Source organism: Myotis yumanensis, unplaced genomic scaffold (genome assembly GCF_028538775.1).
Source record: "Myotis yumanensis isolate MYYU_CA2020_CCGP unplaced genomic scaffold, mMyoYum1.0.hap1 SCAF_1, whole genome shotgun sequence".
NCBI lineage: Eukaryota > Metazoa > Chordata > Mammalia > Chiroptera > Vespertilionidae > Myotis > Myotis yumanensis.
The window spans coordinates 49,018,821-49,043,510 of NW_027223752.1; the positions used below are offsets into that span (position 1 = coordinate 49,018,821).

The 24,690-nt window shown below is 48.3% G+C and overlaps 1 pseudogene; it reads right to left on the bottom strand.

Moving 5' to 3' along the window:
- Window positions 1-8,441: 8,441 nt before the first annotated feature.
- On the bottom strand, window positions 8,442-8,898 carry LOC139002800 (succinate dehydrogenase [ubiquinone] cytochrome b small subunit, mitochondrial-like; annotated as a pseudogene).
- Window positions 8,899-24,690: the final 15,792 nt, after the last annotated feature.

The window sequence follows — 24,690 nt, forward strand, 5'->3', positions numbered from 1 at the left end:
CCTGGTTCATAGGTCGATGCTCAGCCACTGAGCCACGTGGCCCGGGCTCACCTCTCCTTTGGACACCTTTACAGTGCAACTCAACTACCCTCTTTGGGGGAATAGTCCCGTCCCACCCATATGACTCAGAATCTCCCACCTCTGCCTTTGCCCTCCTGGCCCTAAGGGGTCAGGGGGCACCATATCAGAAAGTACTGTCCTAACCGGCCCCCACTCCTCACAGGGCTCGCCAGCTCCTCCTGGGAGGGCCCAGCCTGTCCTCTTTGTTCAAAATTCCTCTTACGGCAACAGGAACAATACAAAAGGGACAGAAATCCCCACTCAATACAGGACTTGGCCCTCTAGCACCCAACCTGACTTAACACATAAGTCCTCCCCGCCTTGTCTCCTCTGGGGTGGCTCCATCCGGGTTTACTGCTCCAACTGAGGCTGAGAGAGATGGCCACAACCCTCTATGCTAGGGCTGGGGCAGCCCCCTGCTTGCAAGGGGAGAGCTAAGGGACTGGTTTGAAGCTATGTTAGCAGAGAAGCGTCGTTTTATTTGGGTGGAAGGTTTATTTGGGTGGCTGGGAAAAGGGCCTGCATAGAGACTATAAAGGGGGTTTAGTGCCCCCCCGCCCCCCACATCATCGCTATCCCACAATAACCTCTGTTTTTCCCCTGCTAGTCTCAGAGGGCCGCTGTCCCTGCACCCACAAATGCTCTAACAAGAAAATATAACGCCCGATGCAGTGGTCTCGGTCCTGGCTGCTGTCAGCACCAGCCACCAATTCACTCCGAATCCCTGGAGGTGGGGCCAGGTCTTTTGAAAGTTCCCCAGCTGATGCTGCTGTGCAGCCAAGGTGGTGACCCCAGGTGGTCCAACTCCCTCAGCTGCCTGGTCCGGGCGCCTAGAGAGCCTCGGTCACGTCTGTGTCCTCGTCATCCTGCCCCCACGGCGCCCGGGTGGGAATCAGCTCACGGCAACGATCCTGTATGTACAAGGACATGTGTGCGGAGACCGGGAGCCTGCCTTCACCACCGTGGCACATAGTGACAGTGTGAGATGTCCCCAGCAGCCACTGCAGCTGCACTTCCTGCCTGAATTCCGGGCCATCCCGTGCACGCGGCTCACCACTTCCCTGGGTTTCTTCCTCTCCCGGCCGCCTCATCCCCACTGTGGTCGCGCGCGTTGGAGGAGTGGGAAGGAGGGAGCTCCTCTGGGCAGCCTCTGGCATCTGCTCTCAGCCCGGGGCTCTGCCTCCGCTCCAGGCAAGCCTTTAAGGATCGCCCCTGCCAAGTCTTGACTGCCCAGTGAACCCAGAGACGGCCCTCTTGCCCCCTCTCTGACCCCCAGCTCTCCCAGTCCCCAGGTACCAGCTGTCCGCAAGCTCGAGGCAAAACCTGGACGCAGCTCTCTTTCAAGAGCCACGCAAACATTCATCACCTTTAACCCGCAATCCCACACCTAAGAATGCATCCTAAGGGAGTAATCCGCAAACAATGAAAACGCTCTTTGAACAGAGTTCCAGCATTATACCTCACCAGAGCAACCGGCATGCCCAGCTCCAGAGCGCTGGTGTGCAGCAGCCCACCCATTTTAAAAACTCCGTGTGAAGACGGTTGCAACACGGGGAAACTCGGATGATGCTGCTGTATTGAGTGCAACATTGCAGTGGGTAGGAGTCCAGCTGAGAGAAAGCGGTATATGTGCGTGTACAAGGGCTGGAGGGGATTGGGGAGAAAACCAAAATTCCGTTTCCTAGGTCTGGGATTGTAAGTGATCCCCCCCCCCCCCCCCAATTTCTGGTATTGTGGGAATAAGTATGCAATAAATACATAATCGTATGAGTATACAATAGTGATTATTATTAGCCTTGCATTCTGGGAAGGCTCTTGAATAGCCTATTCAAGCTCAGGTGTAAATGAGCACAGGCCTCCTGTGGGCTGCCTCTGTGGAGGATTTGCATTTGAAAGAAGCTAAAGTTTCAGACAAACTGGCATTCGGGCCAGGGTGGCAGAGCTATTGTACAGGCAGGCAGGGCCTGAGGTGCCCACCTGGAGACGAGCCCTCTTCTCCACGCTCCCACCCCCACAGCTCCCTGAGCTCAGGGCGCCCACCTTGCAGGCGCGGGGGTGTGGGGGGTTGCAGAGGGAGAGCTCACTGCTGCAAGCCTTGAGGGCCTTGCCCATTGTTCTATTCATTAATAAGAGTATCTGCGGGGTCATACGGGGACACTGATTAGGTAAGAACAGTGCCGAGGCCCCCAGCTAGCACAGGCAGTGCCCAGGTAGGGCTCAGCCAAGGGCAAGGGCCTTCTCCCCTTTGCCTTTGGGCTCCCCCCGCCCCCCCCCCCCCCCCAGGTGGAGGGGTGACCCAGAGCCTCCGCAGAGGCAGCCTGGGTGGCTAAAGACACGTTTAGAAATAGGGCTGACCCCAGGGAGAGGGGGCTGGCACTGGGCCCCAGGCTTTCTTCAAGTCTGGGTGTGGACCCCTTTGAAGTTGTGTTTTCAGGAAAGGCCAGAGGAAGCCTTGCTGTGCTCTTTGTCCACACCCAGCTCAGGAGCGGTTCGCGGTGGGAGGCAGAGGTGCTGCCTGCTGCTCTCGGGGCCTGGCCTGGAGGGCAGCTCCGGACTCCCACGCAACCCAAGACGTGCCCGGTCCGGTCTGCTTATGGCGTGGAAGTCCAGATCTACACCAAACATCTAGCCCGGCAGGAAGCCTTCATTTTGACAAGAGGATTTAAGGTGATGATCATAACCAGTGTTTACCAGGCTCTTACTACAGGCTAGACACGGTATCTCAAGGCTCACCGCACCCCATGCCTATCATTAGCCCCATTTCACAGACCGGAAAGCTGAGGCAGTGACTTGCACAAGGTCACGCAGTTGCTCAGGACTGGTCTAAAGTCTGTGCTCTCAATCGCTGCTATACTGCTTTTCTTAGTAATCAGAGGATACATGTCAAAGTCCAAAAATTAAATATATATACAGTTTTTCCTGGAACATGTCTTCACCACAGCACATATTCTATAGCTAACGTTCAAAATATGATGCCTTTTCACATTAGCCAGCCAATCTTGAGGCTTTCACAGGATCAAGCCTTTGAGAAATCGTCCATTTATGGGATGATCTGTGGAGAACTTATGGTCAATTTCAGACATTAGAATACAGGAAGGTGAGATCTATTAGCTACTCCAGGAAAAGTAAGACCCCAAGAGGGCAAACAGTTCATCTGAGGTCGCTCCAGAAACCAGAGGCTGAATTGCATTAGATTGCCATCTGCCTTGCTGGGTTTCTTCCTCCTCAAACATTCTCGGGTCACTGTTTTCAGGATGGTTTCCGACGAGTGTCTACTAGAAGGATCCTTCGGGTCCAGTCGGTGTCCCATCAGCCTACACGGTGTATTTAGTTTGCTTTTCAAAGATCCAAGTGCAATGTCTTTCTTCCAACACGTAGATCTGAGGGAGCCCAGTGACTGCCCTGGCCTCCAGTGAGAGCCGCAGCGGCTGGGAATCCGCTGAAAGCCGTGGTCACAATCCTCCTCACCATCGAGTCCCTTTCTGACCCAGAGCGGGGTTTGAGAACACTCGTGCTTCTGAAGTCCGTACTAAAGGTTTCAGCATGGGCAGGGGGTTGCTAAAGAGAGGGAGAAGGTAGTTGAAGGCTGTGTAAATATTTCATTTAGCCCCAAGCTGGTATCCTTGCAGACATTGATGTCTTTAACATAATATTCCCGAGTCTAAGGACAAACAGTCCCTTTCAGGCTCCCATTGAACCCCGGTCAGAAGACCTCAGACAGAGCCCCCTTTCTATTACTTAAATGCTCTGTTCACTCCATCCTCCCAGCCCACACCCATGTTGCCCTTCACATCCCGGGCGCAGTCTCATCACCAAGGGCCAAGGGCGAGGCGGGATGGAGTGCACCATCCCTGCTTACGGAGAAGGAAACTGGAGCGTAAAGGGTCAGGGAAGCGGGGAGATGCTGAGCCCAGGTTATTTTCACCCAGATTCTGAGCATTTCCTGCCCCACCTTGGGGTCCCCAGGGAGGCCCAGATCCACAGGCCCTATGACTCTTCCCATCTCAGGGTTCAGTTCCCCTGTAATGAATGACTAAAGGGAGTCAGCAAATCACACAAAGGGCCATGTAAGACCTAAAGCCTCATTCATGCCCAGAACTGTCAGGGCTGGGGGCCAGAGGCCTGGGTGCGGTGGTGGCCACGGCTAATCCCAGGCTACCCAGAGCCAGTCAGCACCCGCCCACTGGCTCCAGCTCCCCCTTTCACCTCTTCGCCAGCAGTAGCATCCCTGCCCCATGCACCACCCCAGGGCCAGACTGCATTCCTGCTCTCCAGTTCTCTCTACTCCCTGCCGAGGCTGATGTTATCTAACCCCCACCTCCCCTTGCAGATGAACTCACTGAAGAAGAGGAGGCACCGACTGGTTAAATGCCCAATTCAAGCTCACGCCCTAGGCAAATGGCTGAGTCAGGACTTGAACCCAAAGTGCATGTTCTCTTGGTGACCCCAGACACTAAGCTTGCCCAGGTGGCACCCCGTATTCGCCTCACCGCCGACCTTCAGATCATCAGTCAGCCTGGCCTGTGCTTGAGGAGTGCCACCTGCCGGGCTCCATTTGGGGCCTCACCTTCCCAGTGCACATGGCACGTGGCCACTTGAATTGAAGGACCCCTGTGCCAAGGAGCATTGCGGGGTCTCACTGCCTCAGGACCAGGTCAGAAGCTCACAGGTGGGCCTGGGCTCACAGGATGGGGGAAGGGCAAGCTTCATAGGGCTCCTGATTTCATTATTATTATTATTATTATTGTCTAAAGTTTTACATATGTCTCCTTTTTCCCCAGTTGACCCAGCCATTCCCACCCCCGGGCAAACCCCCACAACCCCAGTGTCTGTGTCCACTGGTTATGCTAATATGCATGCATGCAAGTCCTTTGGTTGCTCTCTAACACCCACTCCCCTGCCATTTATCTCCAGATCTATTCTTGTTCATCAAATTATGTTGATCATTATATCCCACATATGCGTGAGATCATGTGATATTTATCTTTCTCCGACTGGCTTATTTCCCTTAGCATAATGCTCTCCAGTTCCATCCATGCTGTTGCAAATGGTAAAAGTTCCTTCTTTTTTACAGCAACATAGTATTCCATTGTGTAGATGCACCACAGTTTTTTAATCCACTCATCTGCTGATGGGGCCCCTGATTTCTTCCTTCCTCCGCTCACTCATTCATCCTTTTGAGAGATTCTCACTGAGCCCCGGTCTGTGACCGACGCTGTGGGAAGCTCAAGAGTGTCCCGTCCTGATCCCAGATCCCATGAAAATGTTGCCTTGCACAGCGAACAGGGTTTTGCAGATGCGAGTAAGTTAAGGATCTTGAAATAGGACCATTATCCTGGGTTATCAGAGTGAGCCCTTTGCAGCCATCAGGGTTCTTGTAAGAGAAAGGCAGACGGATCAGAGGTCAAGCTTCCCACACACACTTTTGGGTTCAGTAGGTCTGGGTTGAGAATTTGCATTCTAACAAGCTCCCAGGAGATGCTGAGACCTCTGGTTGCTGACCACACTTTGAGAACTGCTGGGGTAGAGCAGCGGTTCTCAAGCTTTAATGTACATTCAATGTCCTGGGGATCTCGTTAACACGCAGGTTCTGCAGTCACTGGTTCCATTTACTTGTTGCGTGTGCACGGCCTGAGCCCTCCGCTAGAGCATCAGGGCTGTGGAAGCAGCACCTTCGCTGTTTGCTGCTAGAGCAGCGCCTGGCAATCATTCGTAGCGACACCAGCTGAATGAATGGTGAGTGTGCAAGGGCTTGGAGCCTGCAGGAACCATTGAAGCTGAACATGGGGATGTGGGTGTCCTGGGCGCCTTGCTGATGTCACAGAGGGAGTGAAATCCATGGGGATCCATGAGGATCGGGAAGGAAAAGGGGATGGAGAGGGTCAGCAGGAGTACCCACACAAAAGGAGCAGCTGGAGGAGAGGGGAGAGTGAGGACACAGCTGGGGCGGGGGTGTGGCCAGGAGGAAGGGAGGTCAGGCGCTGGAGAGCAGAGAGTCAAAAGGGGCCTCTGGATGAGCTGAGGGAGGAGCTGGGTGGTGTCTCCTCTGCAAAGAACTGAACACTTGGGGAGGGCTTAGCCTAAGCCTGTGGTTCGAGACCCCTTTGGCGGTCGAACGACCCTTTCATAGGGGTCGCCTAAGACCATCCTGCATATCAGATATTTACATGACGATTCATAACAGTAGCAACATTACAGTTATGAAGTAGCAACGAAAATAAATTAATGGTTGGGTCACAACATGAGGAACTGTATTTAAAGGGCCAGAAGGTTGAGAACCACTGGCTTAGGGGCTCAGACTTACATCCACTTTTTTCTCTCTCGAGTTAATTAGACAATTTATAAGAGCCATATGTGTATGTTGGGAAACATTTTGGAGAATTCTGAGACGTATAAGGAAGAAAACTGAAATCTCATATAACTACCACCCCCAGAAATGAGCCCTATTATATTTTATGTGCTTCATTCTTTATTTAATACAAGTATTTCACACACACACACAGACACACACACACACACACACACACACACACAATTTTCCTTCAAATTGAGGTTACACTGTTTATATCTTTATATCGTAATTCTTTAATTTAATATTTTGTCCCATAATTATTTTTTATGTTATTTTAAAGAACAAAATATAATTTTGAAAGGTGGATAATATACTTTTGTAGAAATGTACCATAATTTAACTATACTCTTATAGCAGCCTTCCCTTATCCGTAGCTTCATTTTCGATGGTTTCGGTTACCCATGGTCAACCTCAGTCTGAAAATATTAAATGGAAAGTTCCAGAAATGGACAATTCAAAAGTTTTAACCTACGCACCGTTTAAAGTAACATGATGAAATCTCCCACCTTCCTGCTACGCAGCACATGCCCCCACCCAGCAGCCACTTAGTAGCCAACTCTGTTATCAGACAGAGACAGAGAGAGAGGAAGAGAGAAAGAGAGAGAGAGAGAGAGAGAGAGAGACAGAGAGAGAGGAAGAGAGAGGGAGAGAGAGAGAGGGAGAGAGAGTGCACTCACGTAATTTTTACTACAGTATATTGTTATAATTGTGCTACTTTATTATTAGTTGTTGCTGTCAATCTCTTATTGTGCCTCCTTTATAAATTAAACTTTATTATAGGTATGTATGTATAGGAGAAAACAATACAGCACGTATATGGTCCAGTATATCTGAAGTTTCAGGCATCCACGGGGGTACTGGGACGTATGCCCCGCATGTAAGGGGGATACTATATCTTAGAGTAGTTGGGTTCCTTCCTGAGGTGTTAATTTACATCCCGCTCAGATGAATGATGTCCGGCATCTTTCATGTGCCATCCTTATTTCTTCTTTGGTGAAATATCGTTTGAAATCTTTTGCCTATTTTAAATTGGGTTATTTCTTTTTTTATTATTTTTTTAAAAACGTTATTTTCACAGAACACATTTCACATTAGAGATTCTTGCAGTGGGAAAATAACAATTTATTACTTAAAGTTTTATATTTGTGGACATTATTTCAGGACAAGTAAAACGAACACATTTGAGGATTGTTTCTCAGTTTAGAATGTGTAATATCCCCCTGATTGGAACTCCTCTATGTTCAGAAGTTCTTCAGGCTCTTTTCCGAGGATTTAGAAATTAATGTGAAATATCAGCATTTCCTAACTTTATATATTTTATTGATTTTTTACAGAGAGGAAGAGAGAGGGATAGAGAGTTAGAAACATTGATGAGAGAGAAACATCAATCAGCTGCCTCCTGCACACCTCCTACTGGGGACGCGCCCGCAACCAAGGTACATGCCCTCGACTGGAATCGAATCCGGGACCCCTCAGTCCACAGGCCGACACTCTATCCACTGAGCCAAACTGGTCAGGGCAGCATTTCCTAAGTTTAAAGTCTCCCAAAGACATAAAACCACCAGTGACTGGTACCAACTGAACCAAGGGGACAGTTAGCCATTAAGTACTGCCTAAGTGTCTGCAGTCTTTACTCATAGTTTTTCCCTTTTTCCATCATTCCCAGAGCAAGTATAGATGTTTGATCAGGTATTGATCATAACAAAGCTGAGTTCCCTTGGATGCTTGGTAAATTAAACTGCAAAAGCTCATACATAATGTTCAGTTACCTGTGAGTCTGTGAGAAGCTGGAAGACCACCTCATTCACTCGCCAGAACATGGAACTCAGTCTTACAGTTTCTTGGATACAATTCCTCTCAAGCCTTTTCCTCACAGAGTAAACTCTGAAACTAGCCAGGTGATCAGAGGAAGAGGTTTATCTCGCCAGTGGACTTCTCTGTCATTTCCTCCTCATTGTGAGATGAATGGCAGGACAGCGTAGAGGCAAAGAGGTGTGCAGTCAATTCTCAAGGTATTAAGTCAAAAAGGTCAGAGCTCCCACAGCCTGGCAGCAGCTTCGCACATGCCCACATCGAGATGGTTGAAATAACAAAGCCCAGCAAAGGTGAAAGCGGAGAGTGCCAAGAGGCCTGCCTTGGCAGCTTTCTGCAACGCACCCTTTTGAACACTGTCAGTAACAACCTGTCCACAGCCCGGTGACTGTGGCGAGTGAGGGCTGCGGTCAGGAGTGGTGCATCCTAGAGGAAGGATTCAACATGCAGCTGGAAGCGGGCCCAGGAGCAGAACACTGGCAGCTCTCACAGTCCAGCGGAGAGACCCAGCCTTCGAACCGGCATGGCGGCGGGGGGACAGGTGAACGTGCTGTATTCCACACGTTCCTGGGGCAAATGCCGAGGTTGGAGCCGGTCTGACCACTCGGTTCGGAGGAAGAGAGCTCGGCCCCCTGGAGCACCGCACCGGACACCCAGCCCCAGACACTCGCCATCGCGCCCCCGGGTCACTTCTTCTCGCCGACTCCTTTATACATTCTGAATATTGGTGAAGTCCAATTTATTATCGATTTTTTCTTTTACAGATTATGCTTTTGGTATCTAAGAACTCTTTGCTGAACCCGAAGTCACAAATATTTTACATTTAAGACTATGATCTATTTCGGGGATAATTTTTGTATAAGATGTGGGGTAGGTGAGAGATTTTTTGTGTGTCTTGCAAATAGAAGTCCAGTTGTCCCAGGCATTCATGCACTTGTGCAAAGCACGTGTGTGTGCGCCCTGGGGCTGGATGCTCATGTGATCACATCCCCAGTCACACACGGAATGGACAGAGGAATTCACCTTTACACCACACTCCTTTCCCACGAGGGGAGACAGTAGTTGGCGAGAAGTGCCCGGGCTTGGGATCGGATCTCTCCTTGCTTCTGGCCTGTCTCTGATTCTCTAGAAGAAGTCATGCCATCTCCCCAGGCCTCAGCTTCCTCATCTGAAAACGGGCAACAGCAATCCTGACCTCACTGGGTTGACGGAGGGCTATGGAGGTGTGATCTGGTAGCAGGATTCTAAACACACACATTTGCAGCCTGAGGAGCTGTCCTAGGCAAGGAGATAGGCCTGCCCGAGAGCTGTAGGTGGAGGGACGGGTTTGGCCTGAATGGGACAGCATTCCCACGGAGCTGTATCTCTGGAAACCCTAGGAAGCAGCTAAAGGCTGCGTGGTCTTGCCCTATTCTGTTTCTTTGTAGTGAAAGGGCTCCCTTCTGCAGTCCGAGGGATCGAAGTGAGACATTAGGGAGAACGTTCCTTCTGCCAGAGGGAGAAGTGAGCTAATGGTGGGGAGAGCAGCGTGGGTCTCCTGGTTGCACTTGTCTGAACTTCCTTCATCACGCGAGGTCCTCTGTGGGCCGGAAGCAGCCAGGCCTCTTCATGCTCCCGGTGCTTGCTCTGATGTGAGCTGGCTTGCTCGGGAAGGGCCCCTGCTGCCCTGCAGGTGGCGCCCTCGTGCCGGCTCAAGAGGCGGCGCAGATTTGGTCCTGCTCTGCAGCAGCTGGGACCCGTGGCCACATGTCTGGTCCCTAACCTGCGCACAACCCAGGCCTCAGGCCTGACGGAGCCAGAAGTAGCTGCTGTGGCATTAGTGTGAAGACAGAGAAAACCCTGGGTTTGGGGGCTGCCTTCTCCCCGGTGTGCCTTTCTCCCCGGGTGGTACTCTGTGTGTGGTGAGTCGGCTACTGATGTGGCCGGAGGACACCTGACAAGTCCTTAGCTGCTCAGTTTTCCCACCTTAAAAATGTGAATAATCCTTCCTCCTTCGTAGGGCTGTCAGGACACACTTAGTAAATGTTAGCGCTTAATAAATGCTACCGATTCTTCTTACTCAGCACACAAGATGTGTCAGAGTCAGGAAAGATTATATTGCCTGATGGACATTGAATGCTAGAATCACAAGTGGTTTTACTTTTATAAACTAGTTAAGATATAATTTTAAAAAATCAAATAGAAAATTTCAGGTTTAAGTAATTTTGACTTTAAGTTTTGATATTCACAACATAATTTGTACTTGGCCTTTTAAATTTAATAGATACTTTTTAATATTTTAGAAAAATATCATTTTCACATACCTTTTTTAAAAGTTCATCTTTTACAATTGATCTAATTTACATTGCTATGATGAAAATATATTCAAATTTTATACTCTTGATGTAATTAATTTTATTTTTAATCCCATGGATCATTGAGAATGAGTGCAACTAGAGATCATGATAGAAAGAGCAATTATAAACGTGGAGCTCAAACCAGAGGTGAAAAGAAATAGAAAATCTGGAAAGTGACAGCCTGCTTAAAATTTTTTAAACTGCCAACAAGTGAGCAGATTTTACCGGTACCCCCAAAAAACATACAATTACTAGAAACGGGAAAAGGAGCTGATTAGACAGCCAACTGTGGACAGTTTTCAATAAAAATAAGTAAACACCAATAAGGAACATTGATGGGATGTTCTTAAAGGATAAAATGATATTCCCTGTATCCAGCCAAACAGAATGCTGTATTTGGGAGAGGCACTAATGACATTATATACACAGGAAACAAAATAATAACGCTTAGGTTTAGTAGAAATGACTTTAAATTTTATGCTAAAATAGGCAAACATGTAACTGGAATTTTAAAAAGTGAAACAAATAATTATCTGGGATGTAGAATTCAAAATGAGATTATTAATTTGAAGGGTAAAAAGTGAGAGAAGAAATTGAATAAAAAAACAAATATTACTCTGATCAATTAGATTGTATCAGAGACAAAAGCTACATTGAATGACTAATATTATTGTACTAGAGGCCTGGTGCACGAATTTGTGCATGGGTGGGGTCCAGCTGGCCCACCCCGATAGTGGCCCATCGAGCCAGGCTGGCCGTGGGGAGGGGCTGTGGGCAGTTGGCCAGCTGGCCCCACCCCCTGGTTGAACTCTGGGTCAAACTCCCAGTCAAGGAGACAATTTTCATATTAGCCTTTTATTATATAGGCTTAGTTTTGAACTACAGAAAAAGTCAAAATTAAGGAGTATTTTCATTGGTTTTCTGCCTTTTATGAAAAGAACTAGAGGCCCAATGCACAAAATTCATGCAAGGGGCTCAGCCCTCGCAGCCTGGCTTTGTCTGGAAGGATGTCTGGTCTAATTAGCATATTACACTTTTATTATTATAGATAGGTTTTGATCAAAGTGAAAAATTGAATAACAGCTTTCAATTATAGGCATTGCTTTTAAAAAATTGTGAAGGATAAACCTCTGATGATGCCACTAATGTGATCATAAAGAAAAAAGTGTATGAGCCAGAATTTTAATAAAAAATGAAGATGCATTCCCTGTGCTGTGTACAGCTCATGGTTTCAATTCATACTGCGAGGTGTGGCTTCAACTGCACCAATGCAATGGCATTCTTTGGACAATTCAGCACTTATATATGCTATGTTCTGGATCTGTCCCAAGATAGAACATCTTGATGAAACACATATCAAATCTGACCTTACAACCACTCAGAGACACTTGATGGGAAGGCCAGTGAATGCTCTTAAAAGGAATCAGAAGTAATTTGGACAAGATACAATATGATTAGAAGAGTTCAGTGAAACAGCAGATCCTCAAAGAGCAAGTCATGGTGCTTGGCAGAAAATGAAATTATTTTTAAAATGTGTGCTACTCATAATTATTTGGTATAAACTATTGCTTGTCAATAATATTAGAAAAATTATTATTTAAAAAAACAGATCTAAATTAGCTGCCATTTTTTAAAGGACTGAAACATTATTTTTATGTTTAGAGAAATTTTTAGATAAATAGAACAAACCTTCATATGAAATATGCAATCACAGTGATATACCGATAGAATATAAGGAAATTAGGAAACACAACCAAAATGCTCTCATGACTATAAAGAAGATTCACATTCAAATAGTCCAGTTTATAGAGACTATTTTCCGGCCATTGTAGATGAAGGCAGAATCTCAATTGAAGAGAGATTTGCACAAATGAGCACTGGTACTTTTGGTTTTCTTTATTATATCTCAGTGTTGAAAAATCAGGAAGAAGTTAAGAAATGCCACATGAATTCTTCATGCTGATTAAGGAATGTTAATCAACATACTGTTTTCTTCATCAAGAATGTCTTGTTTTGAAAAAAGCCAGCTGAATTGAAGGGTGTGCCCAGGGACACGTTCTTTCACTGCCTCCTGTCTCATCACAGACCCGCAACAAATGCTCCATGGACTGGCATTCCGAGTAGCACCAAGCTAGACACTGCTTCAAGAGAGGCTGGAATCTGTAAGTGATAGAAATTTGTGTGGGGAAATTAGAATATTATGTAATGTTTCCTGTAATAATAATTTATCATATAAAAGCCCATTATAGTGTTTGAACATGATATGCAAAATTTATGGTTCACTTCAGAATCTAAGTACTGCTGTAAGGAATATATAAATAATTCCAGTTCCTATTGTTTCAGAAAACTGAAGTTTCTCCGCATAGAATTTAAAGCAAAACTGTCTAAGAACCCCCTCCCCCAAATAAAACGTCTAATCTGGCATTTCTGCCAATAGAACAACATTTTTGTAAAAATCCTTATCATAACAACATGATTTGTAATTTTGTTGAAATAAAGAAAGGCAAATTTTATGAAATAAATAGTGTATAATTTATGTATTTTTATTTTATTATTCTTTCAAACATCGCTAGCTCATTAACAGAACACTCGGACATACCTAGTAATGATTAAATGCTGCCATTTGTTTCTTTTCAGAGAGAAGGGAGAGGGAGAGGGGGATAGAAACATCAATGATGAGAGAGAATGATGATCAGCTGCCTCCTGTATGTCCCCTCCTGGGCATAGAGCCTGCAATCTCAGCATGTGCCCTGAGCGGGAGTCGAACCTCGATCTTGTGGTTCATAGGTCGATGCTCAGCCACTCAGCTGGGCAAATGCTGTCATCTTTGATGTTTTAGTAATTTTCAGCCATATAAAAACCAGTTTTCAGCCCTAGCCAGTTTGGCTCAGTGGATAGAGCTTCGGCCTGTGGACTGAAGGGTCCCAGGTTCGATTCTGGTCAGGGGCACATGCCCGGGTTGCAGGCTCGAGCCCCAGTGTGAGGCGTGCAGGAGGCAGCTGAGCAATGATTCTCTCTCATCATTGATGTTTCTATGTCTCCCTCTCCCTCTCCTTTCTCTCTGAAATCAATAAAAATATTTTTAAATAAATAAATACCAGTTTTCAGTCATATGAACAACACTATTTTTCAGTTTTGTTATTATTAAGGAATTATTTGTCAAGGTAAAAGGAGAAAGCATTTTCGTGTAAGGGAATGTGAGCCTGAGTAATAACCATGAAGTGTTGAGACACGTGGTAGGGGTCCGTTTGTACTGTTCAGGCCCCCGGAATGTGAGGAGCCGGCCCAGGGCCTCTGCCACCTGTGACTGAGATGCGGACGCCGCTCTCGCCTTTTCACAGGCCCGAGGCATGATGGGGATCCTGGGTGGGAAACAAGAGGACCCACCTTACTTGCCTAATATCCCTTATCACCCATAAATCAAAGGTGATACTGCCTGCCTCAGGCGCTGTTGAAAAATCATGTGAAATAATACACGTGGAAGTGCTCCATGACATGGAGAGAGGACTGTCCAGATGGAAACTGTCCTGTCCATCGTCCAAGACCCTGGTTTCACGCCTTACCTCCCTCCAAAGGACAATGGCTAGCCCCAGCTGTGGCTCAGTGGCAGGTCTAGGCCATCGTGTGTGTGTGTGTGTGTGTGTGTGTGTGTGTGTGTGTGTGTGTGTATCTATATTTTTTATATTGAATTTAGAGAGAGGAAGAGAGAGAGAGAAACATCTATTGCAGGGGTCCTCAAACTTTTTAAACAGGGGCCAGTTCACTGTCCCTCAGACCGTTGGAGGCCCGGACTATAGTTTAAAAAAAAACTATGAACAAATTCCTATGCACACTGCACATATCTTATTTTGAAGTAAAAAAACAAAACGGGCACAAATACAATAGTTGTTTTTGCATGTGGCCCGCGGGCTGTAGTTTGAGGACCCCTGATCTATTGGCTGCTTCTCACACACGCCCAACTGGGGATCAAACCCACAACCCCATATTTGCCCCTGACTGGGAATCAAACCCTTTTGGTGCATAGAACAAAGCTCCAACCAACTGAGCCACACCGGCCAGGGCTAGGTCACCATATTTTATACCACATGCTTCCTCCAACCCACAGTTTACCCACGGGGGTGAGGTGACATATGACATAAGATAAAAGCAGAAAAAGACCAACTGGAACGGGGAAGAACATTTTCATCCTCCCACGATTCCCTCTCCTTCCCAGGACACCCTGACCTCAGCGCCGGGGAATGCTGCTGAACTTCTCTCTTCTCTACTTTGCACTACCCTTTCTCTCCATCTCATAAGTGTGGTCCCAGTTTTCTTGTGGTGAAGGCTAAGAAATAGTTATAAACTCTCAAGTCTTTTATCCAATGCATAAAAAAAGTAGATGGCTCAATTAGGCTACCTACTAGAATTCATGAAAGAATCAAATGTTCTTGACAACATTTAGAATGAAATGTGACCCCAGAAAATGTACTTGGTAGCGGTAAAGGTTACAAGAGAAAAGCTGCCCTGACAGAAGCTATCATCAGTGAAATCTGATATCGACAAAAATTTGAGCTATGAACCATATTTCTGATATAAAATTTACGTGAAAAAAAAAAGACTTGGTCCCAATGAAAATAGTTTCAGTCAACTCAAAATGAAAAAGCGAAAAAATTGGAAATAGCTTAAGTGAGCTTTATAGAAAATTGATCAAGGGATTAAATTGACTTAATGGAGTCCATTCCGGAAAACCTTTTCCCAAGGAAAATTCATCAAAGTCAACGAATTTCCTAGTTGCATGTTTGTATTCAAATGTCTCCAGTGGATTCTCTGTGGGATTTTCATTAAGACCCAAGGGCAGTGGTCGCGGTGGACATTGCACCTGAGGTCGCGATGGGCATTGCACCTGAGGGCAGGGAGGGGGAGATGGGCAGTGCCTGTGGGAGTAGCCCCTTCTTTTTATAAAAATATAGTATTAAACCTAGTATGACTGCATTGGAATAAAGATGAACATAATACAGTCTAGAGTTATTATTTGATATTTATCATTATTATTATATTATGTTGTTCTTCTGATTTTATTTTATTTAAAAATATATTTTTATTGATTTCAGAGAGGAAGGAAGAGGGAGAGAGAGAGAGCTAGAAACATCAGTGATATCTGTGAATCACTGATTGGTTGCTCCCTGCACTCCCCACACTGGGGATCGAGCCTGCAACCCGGGCATGTGCCCTGACCGGGAATTGAACCGTGACCTCCTGGTTCATAGGTCGACGCTCAACCACTGAGCCACGCTGCCCGGGCTTGTTCTTCTGATTTTAAAAGAAATTAGATTAAAACAGTTTTGAGGGCCTTTGGCTAACAGGTAAGTTGGCCCTGGTAGGAGCCCAGGTCAAGGGTAAGCAGGACCGCTTGATGGAGCTGGGGGTGGGGTGGGCGACACCCAGAGAAGAGATGTAGCTTGATCTTCGTTTTCTTAATGGAAGGTGCCAGAAGGATGGCTCCCAGCCCAGCTGTCCTGCAGCCACTCAGCTTTCCCCAAGGCCTGGATTTCCATCCACATCTCTCTTCACAGTGAATGTTCCCCTCACAAGCAGCCCTCCGGGTATTCTGTGCCTGCAACCTAAGCAGCCCAACTGCACAAAGAATCCCAGTGCTCCCTCCCCACACTCAGGAAGCCCCTCTCAGCAAACTCACTTCATGGCTGTCAGCGTGGCTGAGTTGTCTGTGTGGAGAGCCCATGGGCATGGTCGTCCTCGGACTCAGCTGTGTGCCATTTGGGCTGAGATGGGATCTTTCCCTTTAGGACCACCCCGTAGGCATTCCACCTCATCAACAGGCCCGAGTGAGGTCCTACTGTGTGCCAGACCCTGTGTCACAGGTGCCGGGAGCTTGGCATTCCCCAGGACATAGCCCTGCCTGCAAGGAGCTCATTCAGGGCCGCTGGCGCCAGGGTTTCTCCATCTCGGCACTGGCCTTTGGCCACACCGTTCTCTGTTGTGGGCTGTCCTGTGCCCTGTCGGGTGTCCAGCAATCTTTCTGGCCTCTCTCCACTAGATGCCAGCAGCCTCTTCCCCCAAATGGTGACCGTCAGCATCTGCAGACGGTACCAGTGTCCCCTGGGGGCAAAATCTCCCCTGGTGAGAGCCACCGCGTAGGGAGTGGGTGTTGACACCCGAGTCAGACAGGGCTCGCGGCGGGCTGGTGAGTTTATATTTTTAAATATGAAACAATACAGTGATCTTTCACTTGGGTTTCTTGGACCTTCTCCAGATCTTGGGATAAAATTCAGGGCACCAGGAGGCTCCACAATTGTGGGCAGGAACCAGGAGGCCTAAAGTGTACCTAAGATTCTCCGAGCATTTTTCTGGTGAGGGAGTCCCTGGCTATCCCTCCAAAGATCTCCCCTCTCTCCTGAAAGAGGCCCAGCTAGAGAGGGAGGGGTCGGGGCTGGTCTCTGGAGACATTTTGTGCAATCAGCAAAGGAGAGACCCCGGGCTGAGTTCTGCTCACCGTTTCCTCTCGGTCTATTTTAATTCCGTTGGTAATTAAAAATATTAATGCACTGTGAGATCTGCTTAGAACACAGGCCGGCTCCGGGTGTCACCGGACCTGGGTGCATTGCTGTAAGGCAGCTGGGCACAGGGAGTGACTTTGTGAACCAGAGAGAAAGCCGTCAGTTAATGATTTCCTCTGCCATTAAGAGGCCGCTTTGAAGGACGGAGCCTGCGAGGGAGGTGAGCACTGCAGCCTGCAGGCCGCCGTCAGCCAGCGAGGCACAGTGACCTCCGTCTTGTATAAAGACTGCTGTTTGAAATGCTCTGCTATGGTTAGATAGTCCCTTGTTCGGTAAACTCTGTCATTTTTAGACAGTCTCTTATTCTATAAAATAACTGTTTTAGTTTGAATAATAGAAAAAGATAAAAACTTAACTGTCTGACTTGACAAGCTAGCCATCTAACGTAATGGACTAATACTGATAATAATTCCCATATTCTTATGCCAAATGTTTGTTCTTTATGTATCCAAGGTTACAAACTCTAACAATAACTCACAGAGCCCTTTGTAAAACCTGCAGACAAAGAAGCTCAAAAGGTATAAATACGGAAAACTCCCTGTGTGACTTCGCTCAGAGATTTGGAAGAAACACCTCCCTCTGGGCCTCGCGCAATAAACGACTCCTCATTAATTGGCTCATTAAGGCATCTTGTATCTCTCGCTGATTTACGATTCAACACCAGGGCCACACTGAGCCGGGCGGTGTGGGCCCCCAGGCCTCTCCACGCTGGCCCCAGGGCCCCTGCCTGTGCCGCTCCCAGCAAACCACTCTTACCAGGGACTGCTCCACTCTTACCAGGGACTGCTACTCTGTTTACACCCAGGTGTAGCCGTTGGAAACAGTTTAGTCTCATTTTTTTTTTTTTGACAGATTTTCTGACACCATTTCTTTTTTATTTAATTTTATTATTATTATTTTTTAATCCTCATCCGAGGATAATTTTCCATTGATTTTTAGAGAGAGTGGAAGAGAGAGGAAAAGACAGAGAGAAATACCTATGTGAGAGACACACATGGATTGGTTGCCTCCTGCACGCACGCTGACCAGGGTCCAGGCCTGAGAGAAGCCTGCAACCAAGGTACGCGCCCTTGACCAGAATCGAACCCCGGACCCTTTGGTCTGCAGGCCGACACTCTATCCACTGAGCCAAACCGACTGGGGCTGCATGTTGATTGGAGTCATAGCTTGCTGGGGTTGAGGTAAAGGTGGAGGACAGCCTTGGGGTGGGGCCTGTGAGGTGGGCTTGGGGAGCAAGGGGTGGGGGGTGGGGGGGTGGGAAGGGGCAGGAGCCCTGTCCTCAGTCCCAAGTGCCTTTTCTTCATCTGAGAATTGGAATTGTTCTTTGAGACCCAAGCACAGCCCTGCCTTTTTTCCGGGAGGTTCTGGCATGGGCACCGACTCTCCTGGAAATGACAGCAGCTGGCTGGATCTTCCCGACTTCTCCTGGCTTTCTGTAAACCCGGCCTCCTTGAAACTTTTGACTGGAGGACCTGTGGGCAGAGGTCTGGATTCCCGAGGGGGTTGGCAGGGTGCCCACTGTGTGTGAGCGCACCCATGCACGTGTATTCACACTCGGTCTGGGGCTCACCCTGTCCCTGACCCATCAGAGAACTCCGTGCTGAGAACTCTGGGGCACTGGCTTATTTGGGGTGGCGGGTGAGGATGGAGAAAATGAGAAGCCTTCACGAGGTCCCTGTCTGATGGGGTTCAGCCCCCTCCCTGGGTGATGCCAGGAGCCACAGCCCTCCATTCAGAGACCGCCTTGAAGAGGAGGAAAGCCAGCCCAGAGCAACTTAGGAACTAAGGGAAAGGTGCGCACACATAACCAATAGGGCCGAAGACTGAGCCGGGCAGGGAGACAATCGCCCACTTCCCTCTTCCTTCCACCCCCTGTGATTCCACCTTACCCTGTCTGTCCTTGAGTTTTGCTCTCTGTTTCCCAACAGGAAGGAACACCGGACACGAGCGATTTCTCCACCTTGGCTGCACATTATAACCAGCGGCACAGTCAGCCCACGCCAGGACAGAGAGAATCACCTGGGACTGGGGCCCAGGCATCAGGCTCGTGTCACCCCCAGGGGATGCAATGTGCCGGCAAGTCTGCGAATCAGTGTGCTAGGAAGCGCTCCTTGAGGCAATGAGCACGCCGGGTACCTGGGGGGTTGGTAGAGCGCTGACCCGGATTCGACTCGGTAGGTTTGGGATGGAGCCGGGATTCTTCATTTCCAGGAAGCTCGGGCGAAGGCCCAGGCTGATGCTGGAGCGCGTCAAGCACTGCCAGTGCCTTGAGGAGAGAGCCAGCTGCAGGCCCCTCTTTCTTTGGAAACTCTCATTAATTAACGAATGAAACACCCACCCACCCACCATCCATTGAGCTCATTCTATGGGCGGGGCTCTGTGCTCGGTGCTGGGAATGAGGCAGAGACCAGAGTCAAGCTCTTACTCTCAAGGAGGCCTCAGTCTGGGGGTGGGGGGTGGAGGGCTGTGCACAGGGAGCAAGTCCACTTCTGTGGGGGAGAAAGACTATGTAACGTGGAAAGCCAGGCACCTGGAGCTGCCCTGGCTGGTGGCCCAGGGCCTCACCACGGAGCTGACATTGGGGCTGATGACCGAGTGAGGAGAAGCCAGCCTCGTGAAGTCAGCAAACAGAGTCCGGGCCGGGCAGAGGGAACGGCGGTGCAGAGTCCCACCGCAGTGAGTGACTAGGAGAGGCGCAGGCTGAGGGCCGGGCCAGGGCGAGGCAGGGGCCATGGGAAGCTGTTGGAGAGTTTTAAGCATCTGATTTTTATTCTAAAACAGTGTCTCTGCTGGCTGCGTGGACACAGGGTTACAGAGGCAGAAGTGAAATCCTGTTGGTGAGTAAAGGGTGACACACACACTCTAACTTCTCTTTTCTCCTCATCCCTTCAAAGACCTTTGGAAAAGGCACTGCTCTTGGGCCCAGGAGGGGACCCAGTCTTCAGAAGACCCCCGTGAGACCATCCAGCCTTCCCACCTCAGCCTCTGCCACCCGCACCTGGGAGCTGCCCTGGATTCCTTGCTCTCTCTCCCCCTGCACAGCCAGCCCATTAGCTCTGCCATCTACCCTTAATCTGACCACATCTCACCACCTCACCTCAGTCCTGGCCACTGCCCCTCTCACGGGGCTCCTGCCATGATCACCCCACTTCCACTCCTGCCCTGCAACCCCAAGTCCACACAGCTGGAGTCGCTGAGGTGTGGAGAGGTGAAGTGACTGGCTCCACCTCGCACAGCTGGTCAACAGTGGGCGGGCCCTCCAGCACGATGCAGCCCCTCTCACGGCTACAGGAAATGAAAGGCCGGAGGGCCACCAGCGTGTAAGACTCAGTTTGGGTTTCCTTGGGAACAAAATAAAACTATCTTCCCGAAAGTTTATGAAGTAATGGGCATCTCAAGGTAGAGTATTCTGCTCCTCCCCCCGCCCCCCCCCCCCGCAACCCCCCCCCCCCACCCCCCCGCTTTCACATGCATTTTCTTTAGATAAAAACCCAGCTTTAAACGCGGTGACAGGGCAACATGTAGGCAGGCCTTCGTGTGGTTTTCTGGGTCACTTTCTCCTGCGCTGTCAGGAGAGCTTCGATGTGATGGGTTAGGGCTGAACTGGTAACCAAAGAGAAATGGAAACCAAGAGAGAAGTGCTCCCAGCCCCTCTTTCCGGCTAAGCTTAGGGTGAAGGAGCAAGCCTGCCCGGGTCCCTCTGGGGGGAGGGGGGGGTGCTTCTTTCCCCACTCCCACGCAGGATGTGAAGGCCACACTTCAAGTCCAGAGAGCAGGGCTTCAGCTCAGCAAGGCCACCAGCGCACGGACCCTGCAAGTCACCACACACCCACGCCTCTGCTCCTCCATGGACAGGAAGTGCCCACTCCACTGGTCCCCTAAGACCACGCTGAGGACAAACTAAAATAACGAAAGGACTCTAGGATCTCATTCATTCCAACTCGAGTTTGGAATTGGTAATATTTTAAACATGTCTTGTTTCCACAGCCAGAAATAAAAATATGTGCCTCCGGAAGCTGTTACTTTGCAGACTCATGGAGGGTAGGGCAGTCTTCTCAGCATGGTAGCCCCTCGGAAGGCAGAGTGCCTGGTAGCTAACTGTTTGCTATGACTCCTTCCCGATGTTTTCTGTGCATTGACATAGGTGTGTGTGTGTGCATTTGCACATGCACAAGCACACGCAACTTCTATTTTACCCTGCAATATATAGTTTTTGCAAGTCTTTTGGGAAGACAGTCAATAGCTGGAGGGTGTTGGAGGGGCTGCAGAGGGGCTGTGATGCTGGGTTGTCCAAAACCAAATGTAAACACATGGTCCAGGGATGCTGAAGCAATGGGGCACATACCAAGGAGACTTGATGACTGAAGGACCTCCTGTCTGTTTCTGGGCTCTTCTTTTTTTAAAAAAAATAATATATATTTTTATTGATTTCAGAGAGGAAGGGAGAGGGGGGAGAGAGAGAGATAGAAACATGAATGATAAGAGAGAATCAATGATCAGCTGCCTCCGCACGCCTCCCACTGGGGATCGAGCCTGCAACCTGGGCATGTGCCCTTGACCAGAATCGAACCATCACCATTTGGTTCATAGGCTCTTGGCTCTTCTAATGGTTTAGGGGAGCAAGAACCAATTGAGCAGATCTGATGTAGAGTTCACAGATGAAATGGGCGCATTTCCTCATCTGGCAGGTGTGGGAGGTGCCCGGGTTGAGATCTGCATCCCTGGTTGAGACCACTGCGTGGGACCCCATGGGTGGAGTCAGGAGATGGTGGATCATGGCGATTGCTTGGGGATGAGGGTCAAGAACATGGAATCTAGGGTCAGATGTACCTGGTTTCCAGACCTTGGCTTGAATGACCTCTGGCAAGTTGTTTAACTTCTCCAAGTTTGTTCTTCCACCTGTAAAGTTCACATCACATTTCCAAAATTAGAAAGAATTCATGTGGAATCCTTTTGCAAGAGCTTGACTGTGGGCACGCGGCCATTTTAGCTGTAATAACGCCATTGCATGGTCTTTGATTTTGGAAAGGGAAGGCTACCCAGAGCCTCCCAGAGGAAGAGCGCTCCAGGCTGTGACTGGAGCAAGAAGGGGGTCTTCTCACCTTTTCTGTCTCGTAGGTAGCGCGTGACTGGTGCTCAAGAAGTATTTAATGGAAAGAATTGCATGACCTGGAGCAAGTTACTTAAAAAGTGTTTCCTTTTCTACCTCCAGAGTCTGGATTCGAGGCGTGAGTTGTAAATGAGATTTAGTTCGGGGAGCGCCTGCAAAGGTGCTTGTTCCCGCTCCCTATTCCTGAACAAAGCAGCCCCAATCCAGAACCATAGTGTGCTCTACCCAGACACTAAGAATTCTAATATTTATTCAAGCTCATAGGAAGTTGCTGGGTGATATCTTGTGGTGGATATCTCCAGATGAAGCAGTGCCTCTCTGGGTTACCTGCAGGAGTTGAGGAGATACACTCGCCCTGATTACCTTGCCACACCGTTGATGGGATTTGAGAATTAGTTTGGGGCCGCCCACTCTATATTCAATTGAACTGCACAGATTTAATTTCACTGGTGTTGAAAAGGAGAGAGAATAACAGGCATCAGAATAAAATCATGCCCTTTTGCCAAGACTCCCCACCCCACCCCACCCCGGATTTACTGCCTTCTCTAGTCTCCAGGGATTAACACCCTTTACTAGGTTTTCTAAACGGAAAGGGGATGGCCATGCTTATCTCGGGGATTTTGCTAGGTGCTGAGGAGAACAGCACAAAGTCCAGGTGGTAACCTTAGCTGCAGTGAGCTTGGTGGGTTGCTTAGTAATATCCAGTCTAAACTACGTTTACCATATTCCTGGGCTGCTCCGTTTCTGATCCTTCACAGGGCCTTTTTCTGCCCCTTTTGCTGTCTCTTTGCTACTGCTCCTCAATGGTTTGCTTTGCAGTCCTGTCATTTCACAAAATCCGTCTGTTCCTGGGAAAGGATGAGCAGAATGACACGGTGTTGCTGCTGCTTACTATTCAGGAAGTGCAGCGCGCGCACACACACGTTACCAATCATGCCTACCAGATGGTAAATGTATCTCGTTTCATCAGAAAGTGAGCAGCAAACAATTTCACCACCAATGCAACATCTAAACTCACATCCATTTCCAACCTGACATCCTTAATGAGTTGGCATGATGAAAATCAATCTTTTATCCCTCTATTATTAAGTGTCTGTAAGTCATAATAATGCAGACTTGAGACTTTAAAAATTGTCATGAAACAAATCTCACAACTTGCTATTTTTATATGCTTTGTATCCCTCTACATTTTCAACACCTCAAGTCCTATATTCAGCATGGGCTCACGGGAATGGCACATGGTGGGAAGAATAAAAATCTAGTGGCTAATGTTGGTGCTTTTATATAATTTTAACACCACTGCTTCAGTTTAAAGGTTACCTTTTGTTAGTTTATAAAGAAAAGTTTAAGATCCATTAGTTCTCTCCTGCTGGACTGTGTGATGAGGCAAGGGAAGCCCATGGAGTGGAGAAAGGTCCTGATGCTACAGTGGCAGAGCCAGGGAGCCCTGGCTCCTGAGTTCCAAGTTTATTTTTTTAAAATATATTTCTTTATTGATTTCAGAGAGGAAGGAAGAGGGAGAGAGAGATAGAAACGTCACTGATGAGAATCATTGATTGGCTGCCTCCTGCACGCCCCCCACTGGGGATCGAGCCCAAAACCCAGGTATGTGCCCTTGGCTGGAATCGAACCTGGGACCCTTCGGTCCGAAGGCCAACACTCTATCCACTGAGCCAAACTGGCTAGGGCCTGAGTCCCAAGCCTAGATCTCTGCCCACCCAATGGTCCCCAAAGAGCTCTGACTTTTGGCCTTAACTGGTTATCAACAAGTTTCTGTGCACTTGAGAGTGACTAGTGGTTTATGGGCTGAATTGTGTCCCCCCAAATCCATGTTGAAACCCCAACTCCTACGATCTAAGACTGTGACTATATTTAGAGACAGGACCTTTACGAGGTAATGAAGGTAAAATGAGGCCCTACATCAGTATGACTGATGTCCTTCTAAGAAGAGTTTAGGACAAAGACAACATAGAGAGGACACAGGAAGACAGTGGCCATCTGCAACCCAAGGAAAGAGGCCTCGAAGAAACCAAACCTTCTGACACCTTGATTTTGGACTTTCAGCCTCCAGAATGGTGAGAAAATAAATTTCCGTGGCTTAAGCCACCCAGTCTGTGGTATGTTGTTATGGCAGCATTAGCAAATACAGTGGGTCCAGACTGGAGGAATATACAGAACTTACATGATATTTTTCTCTATAATGGAGACAGTTATTAGTTAGGGTTCATTAGTTATAAACAACAGAAATCCAATCCAGCCAACTTAGCACACAGAGGAATGTGTCCTAAAGGGACAGTGTATCTCACGGAACCAGAGGAAATGCTGCTGGCCTCTGAAATGCACTGGGCCCAGGGCCTGGAGCACTGCCAAGATTCCCTTCTTTTTCACTGTGTATTTTCTTCAGTTATCCATTCCAACTCCGGATCCCTGGGGAAGAGACTCACTGGCCCACCCTGAGTGACGGAC